Genomic DNA, 26406 nt, shown 5'->3' with positions numbered 1-26406 from the left:
TATAAAAGAATTTTAATCCAGTATAGGTTCTCGTAACAAGCGTTACAGACCAGTGTATATTATTATACCGTGTCCAGAAATGAGATATTTTCCCCTCATATCACTTCTTGCAGTCTACTAAGACTTGAAACTAAGTTGAAATTGCCCTTTCAAAGGTCTTCGGTCGATACAAAGAGCATACTCGATGATTGCAAAATCGACAAATATTGATAAAGTTAGTCTGTAAGATGTTTTGAGTTCGAACACACTGTGAGCTTAGCTCATAAAACAATCCACCCTTTCTGTCAGAGAAATATTAAACTACATGCTGATACTAACTCAATGAACGGGACGCTCTCTCTCTCTCTCTCTCTTTCTCTCTCTCTTTCTCGGTCAACCATAAACGATCGTAGTTCTCTAGTAGAAATATCAGATAAGCAATAGTCTTTTTTGAGGAGTAGTTAGAAAATTTTTAGATATTTCGAAAGCAGATTATCTTAGGAGGACTATCTACAGTCAGCCATTGATATGATGTTTTTTTTGGTTCTTTAAAACATCTTCCAAGAAGCTTTAGATCATGAGACTTAACAGAACATACATCGAAGACAAAAAATTATATTTTTTAGAGTTAGGTTACTCGAGATTCAGACACAGTCAGCTTTTGTGCGTTCTTAAAATTATAAATCTGAGTACTTATTTGGGGTTGGGACGAAATTCAAAAGAATTATACCCTTGTACTTCTATAACCTCCTGGAAGAAAAATTTTTACACGAATATCAATATTCCCGAAAAGTTATAAGACATTCAAAAATATATCTGTAGCGCTCTATATAACGGTATCGGAAGAAGGAAAGTATCAATTATCATCCTTACAGTCCTCATAAAGAGCACTTTAGAAAATCCAAATGCTTAGCAGGGTTGCAACTGAAAACAATACCCTACTGGAATGGACCTGGGCGCAGAATTGAATGAGCTACCCGAATGAGCTACCCGAACTCTTGACGAAAGAAGTTGCGACAAATAGTCCAATAGGACCCGAACCGTCTTTCGATGAAGGCTCCCACACTACAGAAAGTGAAAAGCGCCAGTAGAAAACGGCACTGGCAAGTGTTCAACAAACTAATCACTCTTCCCAGAGACCAATTGAGGCCGCTTTTGGTATTTTATATACTAGTAGGTCACTATTGCAGACTGTGGTATAATTCACACAGATTGGGATACTGTCCCACGGATCAGTAAAGATCCGCCAGCTTTTGCGACCAAAGCGCTCATTATCCTGCGTTGCCCCACAAGCGCAAGAAGAAAGTGTAAGACAACCGGGCAAATTAATCCAGGAAAAGAACACATTACAGCCATTAACTGAGGAGCTGATCTAAGCTTCTTTGTTATGACTATGTTCTTATAACATGAAAGGGCACAATAGATACGGATCGCAGTGCATTCCTCAAATTGCAATCTATCTATCGACTTGTCTATGCTATATCGATGGCATAGGACGACGATTTTTACACTTAATTAGTCTAAACTAATTATTTTCACACTTGGTTCGGGCTTCAAAGCAATTGCGTTATCTGCACGAATTTACACAACTATTTGCAACAACAACAACGATTATTGTATATGCAACTTCTAAACTAAAATCATAGTTCCTCACTTGTTGGCCAACTCTTGAATATTCACCCAATATTCGCACGTCTGCAAGTGCAGCCAACTCAGTGTTGAGATTTCGCACCTCAAAATGTGATGTTTACCCACAGATACATACATACATAAACAGATATTCATACATGCATGTATAAGTGTAATATTAGCTTGTAAATGGTGTTCATGTGCAATGAAGAGGAAACCGACACGCATGCTTTGGCGTTTCGGGCAGGTGTTTGAGCAAGCAAACAAGACGGACATGCCGACACATCTGCTTTAATAAGTTGTTGTTGAGCAAATAACGAGGTGTTAAGTGCCAAAATGACAACAACTTAAAGTTAACACGAGACATAATTCATTAGCACAGAAAACGACAGTAATTACTTCAGTCACTACTGTAAAGAAATACATACATATGTACATATAAGCAAATGATAAGCAGAATCTAGAGGCGATTCAGAGAATATCTTTAATTATGGCTCGAAATCGAAACTGTCCTTAGTGCTGTTAACAGCTCTGTAAAAGAGGGTTTGTCCTCCAAGCCTTTCGATAGACTTTCAGGAAGATTTTCAGAGGAAAGTATTCCAATAAAGAATACTGAAAAGAAAGAAAGACTTGAAGCATTCGAGAGAAATGCACTTCCCAAGATCTTGGAAGCCGGCCGCTCGAGTCATGAATATCGAATAAGACTAACCGCATAAAAATCCAACGATAGCGCTGGTTAGGACATGGCTTTCGCATGAAAAAATATACTCGAGCAAAAGGTTTCTTCATTCAAATCCAATGGAAGAAGCAAGTATATTGCCGACCTGTCTGCATATGGATGTACAACTGGAGTGAACTCGTAAAGGATAGAGGCAACTGGCGAAGTTTTATGATATCGGCCCTGACTTATCCACGGTTCTAATGCCATAGAAGAAGAAGAAGAAGGGGCAAATGAGCAAGAATATGCAGCAGTGGGGTATAAATAATCTTGCTAGCCTTATTTTGAAAGCAACCAACAACTGTCGCCTCAGAAACATTCCTCGATAGGAAAAGGCAGTAACACAAAAAAATTTGCAAAATTGTACTAAATTCATTGTTTGGAACAGTATTTATAATGGAATAAAAGTAAATCCGAAGCTGTCTATCTATTAGAGGGGTGAAGTCGCTAGAGAAGAGGTGCAGTTAGCTTTTCAAGGATGAGTCGAAACTAAGAGCGAATGTTGAAAAGGAGCCCTCAATCAATCTTAGCCTTAGACAACCAGACCGTGGAACCACTGTGGTATTAAAAAATAAAAGATTTCTGCTATTAAGAGGGTAGTAGACCTACTGCTAAGTATTGTAGCCTCTTTCTGGGCGGTTTGCATTCAATCCGATAGCAGAGCGGCAACACTAGCACTGAGCTCGCTAACTGTGCGCTCTAAGCTAGTCAAGGAGTGTCTGTCTTTATTAGAAATAGAATCAAGATATTTCATAGTTGCGTTCATTTGGCTAAAAGGTCATAGCGGAAACTCTGACAAAGCCGATGAGCTAGTCAGAAAGGACCCTCTTGCACCGCTCACATCGAAATGTGATCGAGTTGAATCTCCATTGGCGTCTTGCGACCTAACATGGGACCAATGAACCTCGTGTACGCTTAACAGCTTTCGACGTCCAGCTTAGGTGCTACTGCGAGACACTTTTCGGCTTAGCGTAGAACGCTTGAGATCTACTGAAGTACATGCGGGCAATCGTAAGGATTCTTACTGGACACTGTCCATTAGGTATTCACGTGATAAAGCTGAAAATATTGTCGGACGCTAGTTGTGAAATGGGCATTGGATGTTATGGAGTAAGGTGAGTCTAGTTTTTGCAAGACTACGGCTGAAACATCTCGGCGGTCTTACCTCGGTAGTTTTATACTCGGCGAACCAAAACAAACTGATAATCTCATTCCTATTATACAGGAGCTTTAGATACCTCAACGGACCGGCGTTCTAAGCTCTCCAAATAAGATCTCTGTTAGGATCAAGCTCTTAGCCTATTCTAAACTGTCTCTTTGTTTCATTTCTTTTCGGAGACTTCTTTAAACCAAGAGTAGGGTATAATAAATTGTGCACGACGTATGTCACATCCAGTAAGAAATGTCTCAGACCCTATGAAGTATATATGTATGTACATAGGTTATATAAATGTTCAGCATGATGAGCTGAATAGATTTTGTCATCTCAGTCTATCTCTATATACGTGTACTATTCGCTCAATTTTGGAGGTATTTATCTGAAATTTTGCACATGTTTTTTTCTCCCTAAGAAACTGCTTTTTTGTTAGAATTGCTGATATCGGACCTATATAGCATATAGCTGCCATACAACCTAAACGTTCAAAATCATTTTCTTGTATGGAAAACTTTTTTATTTTACAAGATATCTTCACGAAATTTGGCACAAATCATTTTCTAAGACAACAAGGCAATATTCGAAGAAATTGCTTAAATCGGTTAACTATAACATATAGCTGCCATACAAACTGAGCGATCAGAATCATGTCCTTGTATGGAAAACTTTTTTATTTGTCGAGGTATATTCATGAAATTTTGCAAAAATAATTTTCTAAAGCGAAAAGGTAAATATCCGAAGAATTTGTTTGAATCGGTTCACTATAGCATATAGTTGCCATACAAACTGAACGTTCAAAATCATATTCTTGTATGGAAAACTTTTTTATTTTACAAGATATCTTCACAAAATTTGGCACAAATCATTTTCTAAGACAACAAGGCAATATTCGAAGAAATTGCTTAAATCGGTTAACTATAACATATAGCTGCCATACAAACTGAGCGATTAGAATCATGTCCTTGTATGAACACCTTTTTTATTTTACACGATATCTTCATGAAATTTGGCAAAAATTATTATTTTAGGCAAACCTATAATCTCCCGATATATTTTGCAGATCGGATCACTATATCATATATGTAGCTGTCATACCCTAACAACCTACAATAAAAATAGCTTATGCTCGCAACCATAAATAAATTTATTCAATTTAGAGAAAAGTGTATTTTTAAAGCGCATAACCAACTACAAACCAGCATTCACGAATAAATGTGCGGCATGCTATTCTAGGTATTCCAAATGCCACGAAAAATCTAAAAAATCTGTGTATGTGAGGTTGTGTGTGAGTGTATTAAAACTGCAGACGATAATAGCTGCTGTAATTACGCTAAAAATTGCGTTCAAAACAATTTGTTTCAATCAAATAAGTGCCACTGGCATATATTGCCATGCTATATACACCTATATATGCATTATTATATGTATGTATGTACATATATGGTATACCATAAAGCAGCTAGACTGATAAAAAGATAGGCAGTTGGATAGGCATGTAGCATGCAAATCATATTTGCAAAAATATTTATATGTCTGTGTATATATAGTTTTATGAACTGTGTGGCGCGTCGCACTGACTTACGGCTGCCACCCACGCACTTATGTATATGTGTATGTATGTGTGAGCTGCTAGCATTCGCTTAGGCATAAGTGTTTAAAAATTTAATCCATTTAGAGCAAATAAAAATAATAGCAGCAATTTTAATTTCATATGCCAGCAGCTCCTTGGACTGACACAAATACATATTCTCATAATTCATATATATTATCATATCTATGTATGTGTAGGTAAATATGTAGCTGTGTGCGTGCAAATTCACTTCTTCGGAATCCGGTCAAGGCAGAATGAGGTCAACGCTATTAATAAACTCAAGGCACACAAGTACACACACATCCTTACTTAGCTAGCTAACAACTCGACCGGCGTTTAGTTATGCAATCCAAGTCCAGGCACTTCTTACGCCGCTAAACTCAGCCAAGCAAGTCATTTCTTGTTTTATGCTTGGCAATCGCGTGCGGAATCTCATTTATCTCGAGTTCGACTCGTGTTTTCAGGCGCACATACATACACACACAGACACATATGCTCATATGTAGTACATGCTGTCTCCAGCAGTCTCCAGCAGCCGCTTGTCTACAATGGTCGACATCATCGCCTTCACCAGCGACGCTATCATCAACCACTTATCGCTGCTAGTGGCAGCCGCCTTCCAACATATTGTTGTTATTGTTATTACTAATATTTTTGTTATTGCTCGTGTTGTTATTTTTATTGTTCTTGCTATTGTGCAGGCGTTGCTATGCCGCCCACAGCGTCGCCAAGCGTTGTGGCGCTATTTGAGCTTCCAGGTCACTGCATCGCAGCATCTCCAGCGTTCGTTGGACGGCAGCGGCGCACAAACTTTCAGATGACATAGTCCGTATTAGCAGCGCATAAGCACTACTACAATATATACATAATGCTCATACATATATGTATGTTCGCTGTATGCCAATCTCACTATGTCATCCTTCGTCTAAGACACACAGCCACACACATAGATACATGAGCATATTTAGTTATGTACGTCTAAAGTTTCTAGTGACACTAAAAAATTACCATAAAACACATAAATCTTTTGGAGCAAAGTGCACGGCGTTGCCACTAAGCAAATATTTGATTTGCTAAGTGCAGTGCTTCGTCAAAGCAGGCTATTCTGGCAAGTGTCCATATGTATGGGCATATATTAGATACTGGAAAGCATTCTGTTAAAGTTCCTGGGTAGTTGAACGTAGCATTCGCAAAAAGTTTAGGGAAAATATTAAATTATGGCTTTCTGGTCGTCTTACAGGTCCTCCCTGGTTCTCTGTTCAGTTATTCCTGAGAGTTTCTTGATAGTGCTTTGACAATGGCTAACCAATCAGACGAAGACCTGGATATTATTACTCATAGCAATAGTGGTTAAAAAAATTGTAGGGAATTAGATTTTCGTGAATCCACACATCCCTTTCACTTCCATAGAGAAGCTGAGTCAAAGAGTTGTTACAAGAAAGAAGAAACTATTTCAAGATAAGGGGTCATATTTATCGTTCAGCATTCCTTGAAGTTTTACCGCCATTTTGAGCGTGTTCTGAGGCATACTGTACCAACTGAATATTGTTTCATTGGCTGGAATGGATGCTTTTATATTTCAGGGAAATAAGTCACTTCAGATAACGATTATGCAGTTAGGATCATGTCTGAACAACACACATGAACAAAACAGAAAGTCCTACATGTATTTGCGGAGACGAGCCACTAGACGTCGCAAGCCGTACTATTTTTAAGGGCCGCCGATGGAAAGATATACAGAAGACATTAGAAAGCAAGTTTGAACAAATCAATAGTATAAGGCGAAGAAAAAACGATATATAATTTTCATTATAAAACGGTTATATATTGGTTATCATACACTAATGTTTTGGTTATATATAGGTTATTATATCTGACAGCGATTTTCGATTTTTTTTTTTTGATGATATGCTATTTTGCATTATATATATACATATACATATATGTATATACCATATATTAAAGCTCAAATTATTTATCGAATATTTAACTAAAAATAGCCCTAGCAAATCAAATAAGCACCCACGTGACAGTATGGACGTAATACATACTATATAACTGTATATATTTAAAGCTTGCGTGCAAATAATCACAATATTTCTTAATAATGTCATTGCATGTGCACTACAACAAAAAAGCAATAACAACCGCTTTTCAAATAATGACAGTTAGATAATGAACTCAAACTATTCTATTTATGTCTTTGACAAGCACTAAAATGCGTTGGCGTCAAGCTACTGATTCGTTTTAGCATGTAAGTGGATGAAAAAACATACATACGTACATACTTTACATATGTACATATAGGTATATACATACAATAAATTATAGTAATAAGCAAATGTGCACGACACATGAAATACAGCTGCTGCTAGCAAAATAAATTATGAAGCGGACTAGTTCCCAACTAGCACCCGGAACCGTTTTTACGAAAAAGTGTTATAAAAATATCTAAAATTTAATTTTTCAGCTCTCTAAAAAGAAAACACATTTATATTAACTGGTCCATTTATAACTAGTTTCCTTCAAAGTAGTCCAAATTTGGTGAAATAATAACTAGTTCAGTCTCTTGTGTTTTATAATTTGTTGAAAAGCTAAAATACATTTTTTAACAATTGAAAAGTAAAATAAATTAACAGCTTTTTTCTGGTTACCTAACTAGTTCAGTACTAGTTACGAACTAGTTACTATCAGAATAAGAAAAATGCATTAAAAAAATCAGTAGATATTCAATGCTAGAAAAATATACACATTTATTTTTGCAAAGTAGAACTATATTTCATTATTTATATTCTTCTGGTCACTCTTGAGTTAGTCTAAAACTAGTTACAATCAATCGACTAGAAATTCACTATAGAAATAAGTTTCTCTCAACCATTTCTACATAACTTGTCAAACTAGTACCAGTTAACTAAAATAATAATCGGTGAATTAATAAATAGTTCCATCCAAACTAGTCCGATTTTGACCAAAAAAATAACTAGTTCAGTCTCTTAGGTCTTATAATTTATTGAAAAGTTAAGATACAATATTTTAACTATTGAAATATACATTTACAGCTATTATTATATTTCTAACTGGTTTAGCTCTAGTTACTAAAAGAATAGTAACAATTCGTTCACAAAATAACTAGGTACAATTTTTAGATATTTTAGCTCTAGAGAACTTGGCATATTTTTTTTATTGAAAGGCAGAACCATATTTTCTGCCTCATTTCAGCTACTCTGAAACTAGTTGCAATTAAACTAGTACGAACAGAAACTAGTTACACTTAAACCAGTACGAATTCACTATAGAAATCAGTTTATCTGAGATATTTTCGGCTTGTTTTCTTCAAACTAGTACGAATTTGGTTAAATAACAAATAATTCCAAACAAACTAGTTCGAATCATTATTCGAAATAATATAATAAGTTATAAATTACAACTAGTTCAGACTTTTGAGTGCTGAAATTCTTTGAAAATTTTTTATAATTCTTTTAATTTATTGATCATTTTTAATAGATTTTTTAAAGCTATTTTAAATTAAATTAATTAACAGCTTTTATATATTTCTAACTAGTTCGCAACTAGTTACCGGAGCAATAGGATCAAATGCTACACAAAAATAATACGATTTTTTTAACTTAAAAAATCATATTTCATTCTCAAGCAAAATTAAAAAATTTTTTCTGGTCTCTCCTCAACTAGTCACAAACCAGTTCCAATAAAACTAGTCTGAAATATCAATGTCAATCTGTTACAACTCTCTTGTCATCTACATACTCCTTCAACACATATACATATATACATATGTCTCCAAGCACTAATCATAGCCTCCGACTGCCGCTGACAGCATGGACAAAAGCAGTGATATGCCATGACTTACATAGATCCCTGCATGCACCTAAAATTCTAGTAACTCGTGTGTTTGTAGCCATAAAATGCAGTCGTGCATAATATAAATTCTATTGTTGTGTAGCGTTGACAAGTAATATGGTTATATCTTGTGTGCGACATCAACATACCAATGCAAGCACGTTGCAGTCAGCGCAACAGCAACAACAACAAAAGCAACAGCAACACAAATAACAGTAATGGTTTAGTAAACTTAACGCTCGAGCTCGACGGTTCAGCGTTCATATGCATGTCAGTGTTATCAAATGATGCCATCAACAACAACAACAGCTTCATTACTTGTAAGTATCATTTTTTAATTAAATTAAACTCCGTTTTTAACACTAAGTGGATTCTTTTCACACTTTTAACGGCATAATTTTTATATTTTCATTGTTTTTATACCCACTGCTCGATGGCTTCAAGGTTTTTGAGTATTAGATATCACATGAAAGCTGAAATAACCCGTTCAAAAGATAATTCATGCGAAACCGTTAGATTCACTATGTAAAGCCACGAAGTACGAAGTTACGAAGTCTTATTTTTCATGGATCCGAATATAGGTTTTTATCAAGTTTTTGTCAGTTAAAACACATGGATATGGATATTCGCGAAAAGAGCGAAAAACTGAAACACGCAATATTCCAAAATCATACCAAGAACCCAATTTAAAAGGTCCCATGGATCGATTATGATTGCGCTCCTATACATTTAGCCCCGAAACTACTTACTTATATTCTTGAAAACCCATAAAAAAACAGTAAACATGTATGCTAGAGCTCTGGAAATAATTACGAACCATGTGGGTTTGGCTATTCCACAGCTTAATGGGCGAAAAGGGAGTTACGTGGTATAAAATCAGCCTACAAAAAAGTTTTCATCAGTAAAAAGAAAAGATGCTCCAAAAATACATATAAAGTCAGAATGTAACTTGAAGAGGTTCATAAAAGAGCAAATTCGTAAGGAAAATAGAACCGCAAGAATATGAATCTATATTAATGGTTGAACCACGTCCAGGTTAGGTAAAGTCGAAGGGTTGATCTAAAATCGATGAATCACAGATAACATTAATCGTTTGTGTTACCTGTAATCTTCTAAAAGTGGATCACCAGACTAACATACATTTGTTAGATCGACGAAGCTTTTTGAGCTGACCTCAAACTTATTAAGGCAATTAGTATCAATCCCACTTCGCTAGGTTCGCCAAAGGTCTGTCTACCGAGATATTTTAACTTCATTCTGGCAAAGGACGGGCAATAGAGGAAGAAGTGACAAGATGACGTCAGCTCGTCTTCCTCCATACAGCTTTGACTAAGAATGTCCGACAGAATATTCAGCCGTACCGCATGTGAACCTATTGGACAATATCCAATCAGAATATTGTGGCGATATCGACGTTGCTTAAGGCCAGTAGTTCGGAGGACCTCTTACAGTTCCCTCTGCGCCAGAAAGATAACACAGTCGATCAACTTCTGGTCATTAACCAGCGCTTACTGAGCTTACTGGAGACCCAAAAGTCCAACGCTAGAACACAAGAAGACTTAGGAACAGCTTCAAGTGTGTCGCAGTGTGAACTGTATGGTAAGAGGTTCTTGGAATTAGTGGCGACTGTTCGATTGGAAATTGGGAAAAGATGTTCACCTAACTAAGGGTACCCATATAAATCTAATACAGAAACTTAAAACCGTCACTAGTGAGGTCATGCACTACTTCAGTAGTTTTGAGCGCACAGTCAGCGAGCTCAAAGAGAGTATAGTCACTCGGCAAGAGCACACACACCGCTCGGAGAGATTTACTTTTTGATATATATTTTCTGCTATTCCTACAGTAAAAAGGCTAGGTTACGGAGTGGATCCCAGTGAAAAATGTCTTGAATGAATCCACTTTGATAGCTGAGACAGTTCCTTATGATGTCAAATAGTCTATAGTATAAATAAAAAGAGGTTCGCATATCGAAGAAACTTATGGAGCTTATCGCAAATTTGTTGGGGTGGCTAATATAGATTCCAGCCCCTACGCCCGGGTCGCCAAAGGAATGATTACCGAGTTACTATATTTCAACCTCATTGTAACGAACTTCAACGAAAGCTTAACAGATTTCTATAGCCAAATTTGATCTTTAGGCTGCTGTTTTTTTAATAAGAACCCTTACTTTTTTCCTTAGAGTTGCCACATCTGCTCTTGTTTACTCACTTATAATCTAAATACCTTTATTTCCAATATTTTTAAACCTCTTTTAATGACCTCCAAAAACTAATGCGTTGGTTAAAAAAGAAGAAGAAGAACAAACAATTAGACTTTCCGCACACATAATTTTTAAATTCCTCACGTTTTTACGCCATGCGTTAACCTCAATTTTTCAATTTCATCGCTGCGCCACTTAAGCGCTTAATCGTCGTAATCGCTGTCAGGCAAACTTAACGCGAACTGTCAACGTGCGTTGGTTGACAGCTCGGGCATTCTGTGCGGTAATTTCGTAATTTTCTAATTACCGTCAAGCGTCTAATTGACATGCAACAAAGCGCGAGCACCGTAATGTCAAGCGAGCAGCGTGCAGCCCGACACAAAAGCTGTCAACCACTGTCAGCTGCGTTCCATTGTCGCCCACAACTCATTTGATATTTGCGGCAGGCTTGCGGCATCTCACAAGTACTTCCTCCCAGGTGAGCAAAGCCGCTCGCTTAAGCCACAATTATGTGTGGCGCTGAGTAACGGACAAGCCACCTGTGCATTATGTTCCGCTACTACTTCCGTTAAGCCAAGTGGCCGTGAGTAGCTGCTTTTGATTTCCACTTTGCCTTCAATCACGGCAACCGCCGCCCGCGCTGCTCTCCGCTCTCAGCAGTACCTTATTCCTTCTCATTTGACTCCTCTTGTGCGCATTCTAATTGCTCCTCACCTAGTGGGCGTTGTTGTTGGTTACGTCAAGTCCGCGCAGCGTTGGTGCATGCAACAGCTCGAGGTCTCATGTTGCACATTGGCGTGATCGGAATTTCGTACTAATTTAGCGGCATTTGCATGCGCATTCCTCAGCTGTTTTTTTCCTTCGCTTTCAAGCACTCTTTCTCCTCTGCTCATGCTCTTAATTTTTTCACAGTCTTAATGGCATTCAGCGGTCTAAACGCTTCATCAGGTTTCATGCTTTAATTTAAAGCAAGTCAAGTAGCCACTGACATGCTAGTCCAAATGCAATATTCCGTCAAATTTAATCAATTAAAATATATTTGCTCGTATGTAGATGAGGATTTCATTAATTTTCTTGATATTATTAACCCAGTTGACAGAGGTCGGTCTGAAATTACGACTCTTAATTGCCTCCACTCAGTAAGATGTGGCAAAACTGACTCAAGCTGAACTCTGTACTAAAGGTGCTTGCTTTGTTTGCAAATTAAAAAATAATTATTATTTTGTGAAGACAGAAGAACCCATAATCTCCAAAAATGTTGTGGTGCTTATGCTAACCAGTATACAGTGGACTCCACAACCTCCAAAAGCATCATATAGTCCTTGAAACACGATTTGAGATAATAACACATCACGTGCGGGATGGAATACTTGTAGACCTAGAGTTGAAAAAAGAATTTGCAGACAAAAAAAGAGAATCCGAGGTGCGTGTGTACGAAGAACTTGACAAACTGGCCGACAGTGGAAAGCTCGAAAATTCTACGAAAAGATGCGGAAAGTTTCAAGACCGGAGCATACTCTTGCAGAATCCCCAAAGGTGTTCTAGTGATGCCCAGAATATAACTATTCATTGCCTTGCCCGACCATGGAGAAGTTCGAATAGTAATTACCCGTCTGAATAACAACAAAGCGGCCGGGGCCGATGGATTGCCGGATGAAGACGACGACATGGGTTTCCGTCTCTTCGACTAAACAACTCAACACTAAAGTTAAGTGTGGCGTTGATATTGATTTCATTGTTACTTAGTTCACCGTTTGTTCTGCTTTCTCCAGAATGGATAATGGATAAGAAAGCGGAACAAATGGGTCTGGCAGTGAACAAGGGCAAAACGTAACATCTCCTGTCATCAAACGAATAGTTGTCACAAACTCATCTTGACACCCACGACACTATTGACAGTCATAACTTCGAAGTCGTACAATATTTCGTCTATCTTGGAACCAGCATTAAGACCAACAACCACATAATTAGCCTCGAAATCTAACACAGAATAACTCTTGCCAACAGATGCTACTTCGGACTGAGTACGCAATTTAGAAGTAAAGTCCTCTCTCGATGAACAAAAATCAAACTCTATAAGTCACTCATAATTCCCGTCCTGCTATATGGTGCAGAGGCATGGACGATGACAACATTTGAGGAGTCGGCATTACAAGTTTTGGAGAGAAAAGTTCTGCGGAAGATTTATGGTCCTTTGCGCTTTGGCATCAACGAATGCCGCAGTCGATGGAACGATGAGCTTTACGAGATATGCGATGACAGAGTTCAGCGAATCAAGAGATAGCGGCTACGCTGACTAGGTCATATCGTCCACAAACCCTTCAGCTCTGAAAGTATTCGACGCAATACCCGCCGATAGAAGCAGAAGAAGAGAAAGTACGCCACTCCATTGGAAAGACCAGGTAGAGAAGGACCTGGTTTTATTTGGAATCTCCAATTAAGAGGAAGAGGAATGGCTACAAGGTGTGAACTTTTCCTGAATATAATTCTTAAACCAACTTCTTAAGATATTTATTGGATTATTTAGATTTTTACACATTTGAGACATATTCAACTAGCCAACTTTGAAGAAAGACATGATTTCAAGATTTTGTTCTTTATGCAAACCAAAAGCTCTCTAGTGAGGAACTCTTCGAAGATTTTTTGACAAAACAAAAAATTGCAATAATTTCTACTAACTCAAAAAATACTTGACATCTGTACATATGTATTTGTATATAGAAATATACAAATTTTACTGTCATAAAAACTGTTTTGCTTGAGAGCCGAGAGAAAACTGATCGCACAGCTGGCTTTTGACGAACAAACAAAAAATAATTGAAGTAAACAAATTCAATTCAATTATATGCAAATTGTCAAAACACACCGAGTCCAAACAAAAACTGCATGTCAATAAAAAGAAACAACAAAAAACAAAAACATGTATGCTTGTAATAAATCACGCATAAAATAAAAATAAAGCCTATGAGACACTCTGTGTTGTAGAAAAACTGATATTGCCCAATAAAAACTAGCAATGACTGACAAGCAATTTATTTCTGCCCATTTCTACTGACTATTAATGTGCTCGCTTGCAACTTGTACGCGAGTTGGAGCATTACATCATTTGCTATGCGAAAAAAATGTCAATAAAATAAATAAATTAAGCCGTGTAACAAACAAATAAATGAACAAAATAACCGAAAAACAAATCATTTCAATTTAAATAAATAAATCTCACTTACATGACATATCCATATATTATATAAACACATTTATTACACATAAGTGCTCACTTCGTTAACTATTTTTACTGTCACGAAAATTCGAAAAGTTGTCGCCCATACAACTGACCTTAAACTATGATTTATCTTGTGGTTCAAGGTGTGCCTTAGGTGCCTAAACATATGCGCAAGCCTTCATGAATAGTTACATAAATAAATAGTGTGCTTAGAAAGCGAGCTGTGTTCTAGCCCACAAGCATCCACAACTCATGTGGCTTAGCTTGTGTAAGCTGCCGGGCAACCCACTTAACCTTCGGCCGACAACGGAGCAAGTGAAAATAATGCCAGGAATATGCTTAGTACTCAGTGGGTAGATTATAGAATAATGCACAGAGTATGTGGTTCGAAATGTGTGCCAAATGCTCAGCAGAATGTGAGCATAATCCAGCTGTATCCATATATATAAATATGTATGTGCATTTGACCCAAAAGCAGTTTGAAGCACAGTGTTGTTCTCTGAAGGCCTAAACTGAGAGATATTGGTAGAAAAAGTGTTTCAAAGTATTCCTATACGTTAAGGTATTGCAGTTTTCTTGAATCTAGGGGATTGCGGTTTGCGGATTTGCTCAAAATTTGCTTCTGTACAGGATTCTATGGTAAAATATTACAGATATCACAGAGATAATTTTCCAGCGTCTCATCATTTTCATCTTTTTTTGTCTGCCCACCATCAACACTATCCCAGAGTAACTTTGTGGTATGCTCTGTGTGGCTTGGGTTTTCCATTAGAGATACTACAAAAGTAGACCGATAGGGACAGCAAACGGCGCCACATTTTTCACCGCTGTTTTGGCATTTCTCTTCAGTAAGGTTTGCCATCTCATCAAGAAAATATATACGATCCAACGACAAGTCGAAGTTATTAAAATTTACTACCGAAATTCGGAACTACTTTAAGAACGCTACGTCCAATTTATGGTCGTCATAATCGTCCTGTCAGATGAACAATTGAGCGTCTAGTGGAAAAATTTGTAGCCAGATGATATTATTGGCGCTACGGATAACCTTAAATTACACTTGTCTAGCTAGAATGCTTATGAACTTGCTGGTGAGAGACCACTTGGCACCTTTTGTTTTGTCAAAAATTTCGGCTTGAAAGACTGAATTGTAGTCAGTTAGTTTGAAGCTGCCTTATCTGTATGGAATACTACAGAAGAAGCTCGCTTCTGTTCCTTTTTCACCCTAAAATCCGTCGGCGAATATCTAGACTTCGCCGTTGGAACAGTCAATTACAGACCCATTGATCCAATCTTCTCGACCGGGGAATGAAAACGATGTCTTTAATTCCTCATGGCTCTCTTTTTCTCGATCGCATTGCAGACGCAACCCGAGTTCATTAAGAAGGTCGAGTATAGTGCCATGCTCGTAGTGACATTTAGTCTCGCTCCAAAGGCCTCAAATCATGAGCAGTATTTAAGAGAAAGCCACCAGAGACTTTAGATCGTATTACTCACAAGATACCAATGACCCTAAAAAATTTGATTACCCACGAGGTACCACTGACGCTAAAAAAATTTTACTTCATCTTTTAAGAAACTATATTACTATTAAATACTTTATTTTCTTAAATTTCCCACTGGCATATTGTAATTTCTTATAACGTGGCAACCACATGCTATATATTTTTTGTTAAAATGTTTTATCTACATCAGTGCTGCAAAGTTTTATTTTTTATCAATCTCATAACTAAATAACGTTAAATTTTTTTCTTCATAAATCGAAACAGCTGGCAACTCCTTCGTTAACATTTTATTTTAATAAAAGCTGAACGTATTAAATAGCGCATTATTGCATTACTTTCTAATAACTTTATTTTTAAAATTTTCACCGGTTTATTATAATTTCTAGAAATGTGGCAACCCTATTCTCTCTATTTTTTTATTAAAACATTTTATATCAATTTTCTAAAATGTTATTTTTAATATATTGACCACATACATACTATAAATTTAATTTTTTTAATTATAAATCGAGACAGCTGGCAACTCTTTTGTCCGCATTTTTTAAGAAAATAAAAAGTGAACGTAATAAATGGCGTATGATCGCATTACCGTCTAATTTTGCTTTCTTAATTTTTTCCACGACATATTGTTATTTCTAGAAATGTGGCAACCCTAGCTCATATATGTATGTATGTATGTATATGTACATACATAGTTTTTATTAAAATATTTTACATCAAAATTTTTACTGTCTAACATTTTACTTTCTTAAACATTTTTATTTAACATTTTCTTATTATTTCTAGTAATGTGGCAACTCTATATTATCAAACCTTTTTGTTAAAATGTTTCATATCAAATTCCTACAATTTTAATTCTAATATTTGGGCTACATACTACATACATGTCATATCTTTACATTTTTTAATCTTTAATAAAAAAACAGCTGGCAACACCGACGCAACAAATTTTAAAAGAAATTTAAAATAAATAAGTAAGTCGTGTTCTGCGTGATCTTGAAAATATTGCTTAATATTTTTCACTTCCAACACACTGTTTCCTCAACAAATTACAACAACAGCAGTAATCATTGGCAACGACAATTGGCACCGAACACCCAACGACCGTAACAGAGACATATTGAAATACTAAGATACATATGTACATATTCTTATATGATATATATGTTCCATATTTATATATAGAATGCAAATTCGTGCACTTATTACTACAACAACAAGCAACCAGCCGCGTGATAACGAATATGAATAGCTCCGGTGCACCACTAGACACTCGGGTGGGTGCGAGTGCTGATGAACCTGACCAAGCAAGCAATTGGAACGAATAGTTAAGCTGTGTAACCCCTGTAGAGACATACATACGTACATATCTACCGTTACTGCAGTACAATTATGTGTGTTTGGCACAGTGTAAGGTATGGCTTGAGGGCTGTGAAGTGTCGGACGACAGCTTCCTTTGCTGGCTACCCATTGTAAATTTGCATATTTTCATACATTATAAAAGCATTGTACCTACTATATATATGTATGTGTATATATATTTTTGTGTGTATGTATATATGTATAAACATATATTAACATATCAGCGACTGCGACACTTTTTGCACTTTTGGGGTGCCACCTTCCCATCGGACTCACAGCGCGTCACTTCGACAATTGCTGCACAGATATTTACACCAACTGCCAACGCACACACACAAACACAACTAAAAATGCATGTATGTATTTGTTGGCAAGCTCAAGTGTATTTGCTGTCATTCAATTGAGCATTGGACATTCGTGCAATTTTCGTTGCGATATGCTTGTTCTCACATATTTTTTTAATTTCTTTATTTTTCCTTTTTCAATTTTGCATATATTTATTTCGCTCGTTTTTCAATTGGTCAGCAAACACTTAAGTTCCAGCGCTGTCATTTAAGCAGTTGTCTGCTCATGGCTCAATTTAAATATTATTGTTTTCATACAGGGTGTGTAGTTATGTAGGTGTGTGTGTGAGTAACTTGTGGACTTGTCTTCGACTCAATGAAATTTTAATTTACAATTGTGGAGAAAGGAAGTGCTAATGACTCTTTGGGGGTTAAGTAGGGGAAGTAGTATACACATATACGAGTATGTACGTTTATACACAGAAATAGTTACATGGGTTATAGACAAAATTTGCTCGCAACGAATGACATTTCATTGAAATTTTCTTTGGAAGATTTTTTTTTAATCGGTTTAGTCTATAAATTTTCACAATGGAAGAAAAAAAGATAGACTGCGGTTTTCGTAAGTCTCAAATACGAACATATTATTTCTTCTGGTGTGTATGTGAACATAACTTTTTGAGCAGTCCGGTTCAAATTTGATCAGATAGAGGTTTTGGATATTCGTAAATCTCAAATACTTACGTATTTATTTTTAATATTATATGTAAATATAGATTTTTCTTAGATTTGTCCGGGTCAAATTTGATCACATAGGCTATAGATTTAACTTACCGAAAAATTTAGATTTAGACCGCTAAATAGATTTTAATTTCCTGAAAATAAAAAAAATTTAATTTCATTATTTTTTTTTTTAATTTTTGATTTCCTTAAAAAATTCAAATTAATATTTATAAATTTTTTTTTTAGATAAAAATTTCATTCATCCCTGTGGCTTGCACTAATTTTTAGAGAAATAGAAAAAATCGAGAACTATTTTTTTCGGAAAGATTTTTCGGCAGTAACAATTTTCGGAAGCAGAAAAAATGTAAAGCAACTTAGTAATACTTACTGCCACCTGATATCACCATCAAAGTTAGTCTCACAATGCCACATACCAACAACTTTTTTAAGAAACCTAGAAATTACAACCCTAAAGGAAGATATTAGCCAGTAAAAGCTATATATAACAATGAATAACTTTAAAAATGAAAGCTGTTAGCTCTTAAACCAAAACCCAAGGACTTCGTATAACAGAAAATCACTTCGTGTACCACTTCAACTACAGTTCGTATACTACAAATTCATTTTGTATAGCACTTCGTGAAGCCACGAATAATCTCACTTCGACTGCTAGAGTCGCTTGTCCGTTGTGATACCCACAACTCCAGGTATTGATCAAAAAGACCGCCGCATATGGACAAAATGTCTAAAGCCAGCCAAAAATTTATTGATATTAATTCCAGCCAATTCGGCGAATTCATAAAATGTACAGCAACCGATAAGCTTTAACATTAATCTAACGAAAGCTGGAAACTTTGGGAGAAATTGTCTGGATGTTTCCACCACATCTTCCTAGTTGGCATGAGTGCCAATGGAACATTGCCCAGTTAAGATGCCTATCATTGTGGCGATTTGAGTCGAGCTAAGAGCTGGAAGTTCGGTGGAACTTTTACTATCCACGCATGGACAGAAAGTTTTCCCTAGCCCGGAAGTTTTGATTACTGACCAACGTTTGCTGAGATCTTACGAGGCTTATAGATAAAACCTCTGAGTGCACAAAGACAGAGAAATCCCTGTTCGTTCGCTCGTTTTCTAAAATTTAGTTATCGATGCCTTTTCTTGCAAGCCATAGGCTTTACAAGTTGATAGTTATGTCTAGCTTTCAGCTCACTGTCAGCAAGCTCACGCTCACGGTCAATATAGCAGCTCTGCTATCAGAGTGAATGCATATCTCCTTACAAGAAAAGGCACTTCGATCTCAATGGATTCCACATCTGTTTGAAAGACGCTACCATAGTCTGATAGACTAGAGTTCATTCAGAGCTCCCGACAGAAGACTCCCCACCAAACTTCCCGTTGAACTTCGCCCCATCCGTGAAAAGCTCACTGTGCCTCTTCTTCAGCGACTCCGTCCCAGCCACATCTCGGAGTTATGTGGGCGAAGAAAATACCGCTAGTGGTGGATTTCTCGGTGCAGTGGTCCAAGTTATCAGGAATGCAGGCGAAGTGAGAGAGAATTTCGAAATGTCACTCTCTGGGATCCTTAATGTATTTAATTTCCCGGAGTCCTGTACCAACCTTCAGCAATGAATCTGCCGGCTATGTCCGTAGGTGCTATATTTCGAAGGGTATTAAGAGTCAATTTTGATGTTGTACGTAGAGCAACACTGATACCAACGAGAGCCAATCATTAAACGCGTTTTAGCTGTTTAGCGAGTGGCTTTACCGAACGCTCTCCACCGACAAATACACCACAGAACCGTATTAGCTGAATTACGGTTACTTAAAGCCAAAACCCAACTTTTGGTAAGAGATACCACAGCATTCCCAGTGTTGCTTTACAACAGCATAAGGCAACCAATGCCTGGCTCACTCTTTTCTTGTTTTTTTGGCTTCCATGAAAGCTTCTATCAAGGATGAGTTCCTTTTCGACAGGTTGAAGTCGAGTCACTTGAGTCGAATGGCAAAAAGTTCATAATTTGAAAATTTCTGCTAGAAAAAGGTTTGAGAAATTCCCTCACGGGGAATCTAAGGTTATTGTAGAAAATAAAGAAAACAATGGAATTCGCTTATTAAAAGCCAAGTACTTATAGGACATCTTTTCGAGATTTTATTGATAAAGATCATATACTGGCGAACTTAATTTGTGTTTTCACGAAGCGGGTTTGAAAAGGCCTGAAACGATTATGCGGGTGATGGTTATAAAATAAAACACTCAGCCCTTGCTATATACTGACAGAACTTTAAACTTCTAAATATATTACCAGTTTAAAGAACTGATCGATACCGAACTGTGCGCGTAACCGCCAGATTCCCTCAACCTCCTTTATATATCGAACTAAGGGCGGTTTGAACACTTATGGTGAGCTTAAAACATAAGAGAGACAAAAATTATTGCTCAACCAACTTATACGCTAGATTTGTTGTTGTTCTGAGCGTTTTTTCTGTCATCCAAACTGAAATAATTAAGTGCTGCCAAACTCTTGACCAACCAAGCTGCTGCCTAATGGACCAAAACCAAATTTATTGCATTCACTAGACAAAACAAACCTCATCGTAATATTATGTTATATACTACATATAAACACAATTCCCAGTTAATATTAAATTATTTACAGTAAAATCTCGAGAGCTAAACAAACGAAACTCATTCACGCGATCATTTCAACATTCCAATCCCATAAAAGAACACCAATCTTAATGAGTATCATTAAACCAAACTGGCACACAATATTATTAGCATTTTATTAGAGTTATTAATTTGCAAAAACAACAGCAAAAATGCATGCAAATGCAGCGAGATAATTAAACAAATCAATATGAGCACAAAGCCGGGCTTTCACAGATGCAAAGAAGTAAACGGACGATCGATGAAGCGTCGAATGCAGAAAATTGAAATGTCAATAAATGAAGCGATCGAAACAACGACCCAGCATAACTTAGCTTTGTGACTTTGCGACTTAGAGTGGTTCAAAAGTGATACTACTAAAGCAATGGAGATCAGATTTGAAGTAATATGGAGCTGAAGAGTGACGACACCGGATTTATGGCACATATAACTTAGAGGTTTCGGGCGAGTTCACACGACTTCACGAGAGAAAGGTTCTGCGGAAGATTTGTGGCCCATCTGATGAGACGACGTTTCGAGTTTTCGAGAGAAAGTTTCTGTGGAAGATTTATGATCCTCTGCGCATTGGCAATGGCAAATACTGCTTTCGATGGAACGATGAGCTGTACGAGATATACGACGACATTGATATAGTTCAGCGAATTAAAAGACAGGGGCTACGCTGGCTAGGTCATGTCGTCCGAATGGATGGAAACACTCCACCTCGAAGAGTATTCGATGCAGTACCCGTCATGGGAAGCAGAAGAAGACCTCAACTCCGTTGAAAAGACCTGGTAGAAAAGGACCTGGCTACACTTGGTTCCAAGCTGGTTCACAAAAAATTATTTGCAACCACTTTCGAACCGGTTCCGCAAGACATATTGTAGTTTTTTTGAATCCACTCAAAATTTTCTTGAAAATTCACAACAAAGTACTTGCATTAGATATCTCAGTGGACCTCCGTGTCTTCCACCGGGTTAACGCAATGGTAACACAATCGGTGTTCATCATAGGCGCGTTGGCTAATGAGTTTTCTAAGGCGAAAAAATTTCAAAAAATAAAAAACAAAATATTGTAAGGCAAACAAGCTGAAGTTGCCAACCGTTGCAAATAATGGAACCACTGAAGAGTCCGTCGCGTTCGAGGCACAGATGTGACAAAGTGAGCCACTCGTTAAAGCGTAAAAATAAACAGCCATAAAAAGACCAATAAAAATTAAGAGGCTGGCAAAAAGCAAAGCGCGGTATTTATGCTACAACAACAATAAACTACAATAAGAGCACATAAAGACGTGGAGCAAATGAGCTGGCAAAATAAAAGCGCAACTGTTGTAAGAGTTTGGAGACTACGTGCCGGGCACAGCAAAACGGTAGTTGACTTCAAGCATCGCTAGCGTACTGAAACTAGTTTTCATTACAAGAGTGTAAGAAAAAAAAGCACAAAAACAATTATAAGAACACGGAGAAGCGACAAGAAGTGCTGAATCAGCGAGTTGCGCGTTGTTGTAAGCACTTTTTATGCTGAAGCTGTGCTCGAAAGAGGCAAAAAATGAGGTTATAATTAAAGTTACAATAATGATAGTGCTTTCAAGTTGAAACAATCGAAAATATGGCCGAAGACATTACAGCGATCACAGCGCAGAAGGCAGTCTTGCATGATCTTTCACTTTTTAAGCGTGAAATGAAGCGTGCATAATCTTTAAGCTGAGCTTAAATGGCACAGAGAGTGTATAGAATAAGCGCTTAGAGCAACCGACATTAGTAGCGCTGTTTTCTGCCAACAACTAACAGCTGTCTTCGTTTGGCCAAAATTTGGAGCGTGGCGAATCGAACAAACAACTGGCTTAAGCAAATAGAGAAAGGATACAAAATCCAAACTGTTTCTTTTGTGGAATTCTATATCATATAACATGTCATCTGAAAATTCATTAGTCTAGTATAGCCAAACACATTTTTTTGACAAAATTCGATTTTTTTATTCAACATAGTTCCCCTCGAATGTGTTACACCGATTACAGTGATCTTTTGGGTAACATTTTTTAGTACGGTTTGTCGTTTGCTTTAAAATAGGTCTCAGTTTCGGCGATCACCTTTTAGTTAGACGAAAATTTCTACCCAGCGAGCATTCTTTTGTGTTCTGAGAACTGGAAATGGTAGCTCGGGGACAAGACCTGAGGAATAAGGTGGATGCGGACGCAATTCGAAGTCCAATTCATGGATTTACAGCCAACGTTTTTACTGACTTCTGATTCGGTGCGTTGCCTTGGCGAATCAACACTTTCTTTGTCTTCAAATCCCTCAAACGGCCCAAGAACTCTTTGTCACTATTCATGGTCCTTCCTTTTTCAAGTTAGTCACTAAAAACTATAAGATGCGCATCATAAAATACGGACCCCAAAACCTTGCCAGCCGTCTGCTGCGATTTTCCAAGGTTTAGAAGGGGTTTGTCGCATTCAGTCCACTCGGATGACCTTCGGAGTGAATGATGAAGCCATGTTTCATCCATTGTCACATATCGATGCAAAATCTCGGGATTGTTATGCTTGAACATCTCCAAACATAGCTCCGAATCACGCGGCACCCACTTTGCACAGAGCTTTCTTATATCGCAATCTCCGTAAAGAATACTTTGATCCTTAGAGTACCTTTGGAAATAATTTTATGGACTTTAGTGAGGTTTTCGTCGGTAACAACCTCTTTTGGACGTCCAGTGCGGTTGTTGTTGCAGCGGCGGAAAACATTCCTAAAAAATTTCGAGGAATGCTACCGAGTTCACATTTTTCGGCCAGATATAACTTTGACCCGACTGTCGTGGGAACGTCCACTGCGGTCAGCGTCTTCGGTGCTCATTTCACCACGTCTAAACTTCGCATACCAATCTCTGATGGTGGACTTTCTTGGGACAGTGTCCGGTAACTCGTCGTCAAGGCAAGTTTCTGCTTCAACTGTAATTTTAGTAGCGCCATCTATGTCTCAGATCTGGGACTTTTCGACTGACCTTAAGGTTTACTAAGAAAATTTTTCTAAAATACACTTTCTTCGTAATTTTCAAACAAAAACTGATTTGAAGTATCCGAACTTGTTAATATGAAGTAAGTTGAAGCTACGACCGAGAGCTAAGCGCACGAATAACGGTTATTATTTAGAATACAGCACACTATCTTGAATGATTAAAGACATATCATTTACGCTGTGAACTCCACCGCCAAAAGTTCAAGTCTATCGCGTTCAATACCGTTATGTATTAAAAGCTTCACTGATTACAGCCACATTTAAATCAGCGCAACGGTATTTTACTTGCTGTAAATTACAAGGCGGTGGATACCTGAACAAATTCGCTGCGACTGAGCAACGCCAGCGAAGAGCCGAAAAAAACAAAGAAGAAAGGAAACTAAAAAAGAAAAATGCTTGTAATCGCACGAATAAAGACTGAGCGTGGAAAGAAAAAAGAAAATGTAATAAAAATCGTAAAACAAAAGGCAACATTTGTAAGCAGAATTATGCAGCACCGCGAAGACTTACGGGCCTTATCGAGACACATACACAACAAAGAACATTTGCTAAGCATTTTTATTTTGAACAGTACTATTTTTCTTTTGCCTTCGTCGTAGCCAAGAAATTTCATCGACCATTAAAAATGGTTCGTTAGTTTTTTTTTTCTCTGGCAACCTTGTTTTTTTTTGTTCTTCTACTGTTCACCAGCTTGGCTGACTAATGGTCGGCCGTTTGCGGTACGCTCGTTGGCGATAGCTTTGCTTGAAGCACGCTGCCTGGTCGCCGGGTCGTTTCATTGAACCTGAGCCGCACTGACTGACTAAGCCACACTCACCGCCAACAGCGCCGCGCACTTTTCATGTTGCATTATTCACGCTTTTTTAGACTTAAGGTGCCGCAACATGCGGTGCTTCACGTGCCTTACGCCAACCTCTATTAATTTTCTTTCGGAATTTTTATTTTTATTTCTGCAGGCGAGCACCCTTTTCCACGTGCGCCAATGCAACGCTGTGCCACGAACCCATAACGGTGCGCAGTGATGCTTTGGCAACAGCCGCCACGGCAGCAGCAGCAGAATGCACGCAGCTGTGACTTGCGCTCAAGTGCGAGTGTTTTCATGGAAAAGCTCGATTTATGGATTTACTATGTGCATATGTATGTAAGTGTGTTAGGGTAAGCGATTGGTTGAGGAGAAAGGGTCTAACATGGGTGGCATGCTTGGCAGCGCCGTTGGCTGTGCAGCGCCACATAATTTGTCTTAAATTGACTGTGCGTGCAACCAAAACATCAATACCGTTGCAATTATAGAAGTTATGGATTAGCAGGAAATTTGATTTGTGGACTTTGCATGAGGAATGGGAAGTCATTTGAAGCAAAAACAATAAAATTTAATTGAGGACGGAGCCATGTGTAGAAGTTCACGCAAGTGATGAAAACTCTCTGAGCGTCATTCACTTGGAAGTGGCCAGAAACGATTCTTCTGGTCTTAGACCAAGTATCCTCTGGGTAACCAAAACACATTCCTGTGAAGGCGGGCTAAAGTAAGAAAGCGAACTAAAGTGAGAAGATGAGCTAAAGTGATAAGATGAACCATCCCTCCGCAGGGTTGTGCGCTAGGTCTTGAACTCGCCACGTAAAAAACCCTACCATTGAAAGAAGAAAACATACACGGATAAGATACCGCCTTGACGACCATTGGGACTGACAACGACGCCGTCCAAGAAATGCGAGCGACGGGATAAGGACTGCGACGAGTAGATCCTTGTGTCATTTACTACAGTGGCCATATAAAGGAGCGCAAATTCGGTATGGGACGGGAGATAAACTTCGTAGCCGAGTCCCAGCGCTCACCCCGGTGGATGAACGTCTAGCCATAATCCGCATGAAAGCAAGGTTCTTCAACATATCGTTGATTTGCGCCCACGCCCCGACGAAAAAGAAGGACTAAATATGTGACCAAACATATCTTTTATGAACTCTTGGAGCGCACCTATGAGAGCTGCCCCCGCCACCATGTCCAAATGGTGCTTGGCCACTTTAACGCCAGGGTGCGCAAGGAAAGTATCTTTGGCGCAACAGTCGGTAAATTCAGGCTCCACGAGGAAGCATCCCCAAATGGGTTGAAGCTGATCGACTTCGCCGTGGTCCGAAATATGGTTATCTGTAGTATTAAAGTCCAGCATAAGGAAATTCATCAAGCTACCTGGCTGTCTCCGTAACGAAAAGCCACCAACTAGATCGATTATGTTATGATAGACGGAAGACACGTCTCCGGTGTTTTATACAGCGCCCCTAGGTCCTAACATCGACTCGGACCACTATCTTGTTACGAAGCCATTGGTTTTCGGAAAGGCAAAAGAACAGCTGGTTCGATGAGGAGTGCCGTGTCGCGGCGAAGAAAAACCAAACTGCCTACCTCGCAACGTTACAATTGATCACAACACGTGTGGGATGGGATAGATACCGAGTGTCGAAGAAGGAAGCGAAACTCATTGGCAGACAAAAAAAGAGAGAGACCGAAATCCGAAGAATTTTCTA

At 38.0% G+C, this 26406-nt stretch overlaps 1 protein-coding gene across 4 annotated transcripts in view; it reads right to left on the bottom strand.

The window, feature by feature from the left end:
- Positions 1-26406, bottom strand: part of LOC120770935 (protein unzipped) — a 114034-nt gene that overhangs the window by 49705 nt on the left and 37923 nt on the right. For all 4 annotated transcript variants that reach the window (XM_040098640.1, XM_040098639.1, XM_040098642.1 and 1 more), the window contains exon 3: positions 18340-18380. The gene's annotated coding sequence lies outside the window, so the exon portion shown is untranslated. The remainder of the gene's footprint in view (positions 1-18339; positions 18381-26406) is intronic.

The sequence above is a fragment of the Bactrocera tryoni genome, chromosome 3, assembly GCF_016617805.1.
Source record: "Bactrocera tryoni isolate S06 chromosome 3, CSIRO_BtryS06_freeze2, whole genome shotgun sequence".
NCBI classification, from domain to species: Eukaryota; Metazoa; Arthropoda; class Insecta; order Diptera; family Tephritidae; genus Bactrocera; species Bactrocera tryoni.
This window is presented reverse-complemented; position numbering and strand designations above follow the sequence as displayed.